This window comes from Rhea americana, unplaced genomic scaffold (assembly GCF_003343005.1).
Source record: "Rhea americana isolate MKP2758 unplaced genomic scaffold, rheAme1 scaffold_165, whole genome shotgun sequence".
Lineage (NCBI taxonomy): Eukaryota > Metazoa > Chordata > Aves > Rheiformes > Rheidae > Rhea > Rhea americana.
In genome coordinates, this window is record NW_028185761.1 from 671,612 (window position 1) to 676,315 (window position 4,704).

The window sequence follows — 4,704 nt, forward strand, 5'->3', positions numbered from 1 at the left end:
GAAGCATGGGTCTAAGCCACTCTTTCCATTCCTGTTACTCCCTCTGCTCTCTCCCCCTGCAATAAAGCACCTCGCGCTGCCAGATGAGCTTTGGAGCGGCGCTCAATGCAATATTTCAGCGCACTGCCAGTGATCAGCGCCGACTGCTTTCTGCAGAGCAACGGCACAGTGTCCACAAAGACAAGTTTCCTTCTGTAACTTCAGTGAATGCCGTTATTCAGGCTAACGGCAGCTGGTTTATCATGGCAGACACCCGGGCAAATCTTTCGCCTCGGGAGACTCGAGACTCCCGAGCCGGCTGCAGCAAGGCACGCCGATCGTCTCCGGCAAACTCGCGCGGGCCCGCGGCTTTTCGGTGCTCTCGCAACACCCCTTCTCGAATGCCTTCGCCGCCGTTGCCCTTCCGCTAGGGCTTTGCCCCGTGAACTAACCACAGCCTTGAGCATCGGTTAACAGAAACGGCACCACTTCCCCCGAGACCCAAACCACCTATGCGCCTTCTCTTGCGTGTAGCTTCACCCTCGCCTTTCTCAGCTCAGGGTTTCCAATCGCAAGGCAGAGGAATAAAGTTTACAGGGCCTTTGTTTCCAGAAAGCTGACAAGTGTTGCGGTTTAACCTGCTAATAAATCTGCTGTGGTCTCTGCCTTTTAATGACCAAGCGTTAATAAGAAGTTTCCATGGAGCTTTTTAAAAGTTTACAGGGTGTGTGCRTTATCAGGGGAGCCCCGTGCTTTCTGACCTCCTGCTTCCAAAGTCACAACCGGCAGCATTTTTTGGCAAGAGGAGAACGTAGCTTATGAATAAATCCCGGGCTCCTTCCTCTCCCATTCCCTGCTCCCCAAACATACCTTCTCCTCCCACTTAATCCACTTTCTTAGAGACACGGGAAATTCCCAGGCAGGGAGCTTTGCCCTGCCCTTATCGCTGCGCCGTGCTCATGCTCRGAGATGAGACCCTCTCTCCACTTCCAGCTCCTTCCAACCTGTCTGTGCTTCTCGCCCAGCTCAGGCGSCCACCGCTCAACTTGGCCAAGCACCCCTTTCCTCCAAAGCTGCCTTTCTGCACCCCCCTTACCTTTTCAGATCTGCAAAGCTGGGTGTCCCTTTTGTGCAGGATCCACCCCCCCCCGCCCAAAAAAAAGCCTCTTTCCTGTCCTTGCCCTGGGATAAGAGGGCTGGGGGTGGGGGTGGAGGGAGGTGGAAGGGGGAGTTGGGAGAGGAGGGGAGACAGGGAGCCCTGCGTGAAATCAAAGCCCTGAATCTGGGCATGGGAGGCGGTGTGGAGCCTCCAGCTGCTGCTCAGATTACTTTGCAACCGTGGCAATCCCAAGCGCTCTGCAGCCACCATTGCGAGAGGGAAGGAGCGGGGAGAAATCCCTGCCGGAGGCACTCAGCCTTGCTGGGGGAGGTGGGGAAAGAGCTGGGCTCGGGGCTCGCGCACCCCAAACTCCCCTCTTGAGGAAGCTTGAGGTGGGAAAAAAAAAAGAAAAAAGTAGTTTCCCTCCATCTGAGGGCCAAACGCAAGCCAAACTCATCACCCCAAAAAGTTTCCCCAGGTAGAGGCGGGGGGGGGGGGGAGCYCCCCCCCAACCCCCCCCCGGGGGGCCCCCCCCGCGGGGCGGCGCCCCGCCCCGCGGGGGGGGGGGGGGGGGGGGGGGGGGGGGGGGGGGGGGGGGGGGGGGGGGAGCTCGCCCGCAGACGCCCCCGGGGCTCGCCCTGCGCGTCCCCAGCCGGACCTCTACCCGCCCCAATTTCCCTCCCTGCTCTACAGCAAGCTCCCCCTTCCCTAAAATGGGATTTTTTTTGGAGGGGGAGGGAGGGAGCGGCTCTGCACACCCTCCCTCCGCGGCTGCCGGGGGATGGAGAGCGGGGCCGGCCGGGGAGGGGGGAACTCACCGGGGCCGGGGCCGGTTCCCACGGCGGCGGAGCGGCCGCGCAGCGCCGGTTCCCACGGCGGGGAGCGGGCGCCGCCGGGAGCCGGCGGCAGCAAGCCTCGGGGCTGGGTGTCCCCCTTCCTCCCTCCTCCTCCTCCTCCTCCTCTTGCAAGCAGTGCAGCTGGCCGGGCAGGCGAGCTGCCCCCTTCCCCGCAGGAGGAGGGAGGAGAGAGCTCAACAGATGGCTGCACACAAGGGAACATCTGGGAGGAGGAGGAGGCGAAGGAGGAGGAAGGAGGCAGGAGGCAGGACTTGTGCTCGGTTTTGTGACTCCTGAGTTGGCAGTTCCCCCTTTTTCCTTGGGCGGAGGGGATGGGGGTGGGGGGAGGAGTGGTGTCAGATCGGCTTTGCATCCCACCCCCTCCAGCTTGCTCCCTATATTGCCCTGGATCCCTCCTTGATAAAATCCCTTGTGTTCCCTTTGCTTTCGAGGGGGTTCACCCCAGAGGTACCCCCAGAGCACAGCCCCAGTGGCTACCCTGCCGGCCTAGGGAGCTCACCCTGCCCATTGCAGAGCTGCATTTGCAGGGCTGGGTCTCCGGACACCACTTGCACCCGGTTTTCYGGAGGTGTAGTGACACGGTCGGCTCCAGCAGTACTGGGACACCGAGCAGAAAAAAGCAGCACTGAGCAAGGCTAGCCACATGCTGTAAACTAAGGTTCCTGATCTGGGGAGCTCAGCCCCAGGCAGGGGTCTCAGCTGCGAACAGGAAGGGGCTTGAGAAAAAGGCTGCTGGCACTGGGGAGGTTGACTTGGGGTCCGCTGCTCTCAGGTTTTGCACCCAGACCTGCCACCAGCTGCTGCAGGAGACCTGGGCTAATAAACCRTATGATGAGGCCCTGACATGGGATAAAGCAGAAAAAAGCATGCAATAGCACACGGTCTGGGAAACAAAGAATCTGGACCCATCTCCTGTAAGATGGCCAGTCTGTGGGGATTTTCCTAGGTGTCTGTGATAGATCACCACTGCACCAGAGCTTGTTATGTGTAATATTGCCTGGTAAAAGCAGGCTTCMTTTGTTTGAGACCACTACGGAGATATTAAGGTGACTTGTCACCCTGTATTTTAAAGAGAAGAGCTTGTGCAAGATCCTAGATGACCGGACTGGCTTACTGCCCCACTGTGGCTGATCTCAATCAAATCATGATACTGAAGCTAGGAAAAGAAACAGGAGCTGACATGATATTGCGACCCATTGCTTGAACAGGGGAAAAGGGGGATCTTAGGGGTCTGTGAGTTGCAGAGGACTCCTCCACTCAGGAGCTTGTTGCTGGCTGCAGCTTCATCCTGTGACATCTTCACCAACTTCATCCCTCGTACTGGAGATGATCAGCAGCCGGTGACAGCCCCACTGTGGGGTTGCTTSCTTTTTAAGTTCAGGTTGGGAAGGCACAAGCTGGTTTCTGGGGTAGGTCTTAACAGCACTTGTGCTTTGAAATATGCACCACGTGCCCACCACTAAAGATGAAAGGTTGCTCAGACAGTCACCCCAGTGTGAGTGTGCCCCTGAGATTTGCATTTAGCACATCTTTGTGATGAAAAGGTGGCAAAAAGGCAGTTTTTAACTCTCCTCAGTTGCTTTCTCCAGGTACTTGGAGCCAGTAATTCCACGATATGCCCAAATGCTACTGAAAAGTTGCAGCCTGACCYCTCTGACAAACACAGCTCTAATCACAAGGGCTGAGGCCAGAGGCAGAAGTTATCAGGGGGAGGAGAGAGCATTCAGAGGAGATCTCAGCTGCTCTCAGAGTTTCCACGTGTGACTTATCTGGGTTGTGTGTTTGCTCCATGCCCTGTGTCTCAGAAGCTGCTGTTTGGGAATCACCACCAGGCTGCAATAGCTCTACCAAGGAGAGGACGAATGCCCCCCTGGGAGAGGAAACAGAGGAAATCTGTGCCCATACTCAGCTGAACCRTGTGCTTTGTTGTGAAACCTTGGGAAATTCCCTTAATCTGGGTTGCAGTTTTCCATGTAAAGATGGCAGTAGTATCTCCTGACATTAGCAGTCTGGTATAAGGATCAATTCATTGAACTCTACTCTGTTCATTTTTATGACTCTGGGTAAGGGAATTTGCTAAGCTGAAAGCTTTTGTTTAATTTTCCACTGTGCTTATTTTCTGTGCCTYATGCTAGGCCTTGGCCATGTCAGGGTTAGCCTCAGTAAAACAAAGATGTTGATCTGAGGCTGGAGGAACTGGGAATTAAACTCTCTAGCAGGGATGAAGTCCAGTGGTCAACACTATCAAGTCTAGTGATGTGAAAGGAAGAACTACAAAACATGGGCCTTAAAACCTCAAAATTCTATTGAAGAAAGTTTTTAAAATCTTGTCTTCTTAAGCTTAAAAAATGAGCATGTTTTGCAATAGCAGCTGGTAGATGAACACRGGAAAACTGTGTATTCAGCCATTTTGTTGCTCAGATGAAAAAAAAATGAACTGGGAGAGAACTGATTTGAACTTCTAAGAAAAAAAGATTATAATAAAAATGCCCCCAGTTTGGTGGTACTGGCTATATTTTAAAAAGCTCAGGCCAGAATCTCCATCTCAGAGCAAAAATGGCCTGGCATGGCTCGTGTTGACAGTTAACTTACAGTTAACATATAGTTAAGCTCTCCATCCTCCGAAACAGAATGGATGCACCCAAACCGTCTCCACGCTTCCAGTCTTCCGTATATTGAGCATTCATGAACACTGGGCAAAACCATGTCAGGGAGAGGCCAGTAATTAACCAGCCTGGGTGATCAAGGGGTGGTGACTGGCCCTGGAGA

The 4,704-nt window shown here is 54.6% G+C and overlaps 1 protein-coding gene across 2 annotated transcripts in view; it reads right to left on the reverse strand.

Annotated features, from left to right (window-relative positions):
* TSKU (tsukushi, small leucine rich proteoglycan) overlaps positions 1–2,197 on the reverse strand; it is a 20,834-nt gene extending 18,637 nt beyond the window's left edge. For both annotated transcript variants that reach the window (XM_085300543.1, XM_085300541.1), the window contains exon 1: positions 1,897–2,197. The gene's annotated coding sequence lies outside the window, so the exon portion shown is untranslated. The remainder of the gene's footprint in view (positions 1–1,896) is intronic.
* Between the last annotated feature and the right edge of the window lie 2,507 nt (positions 2,198–4,704).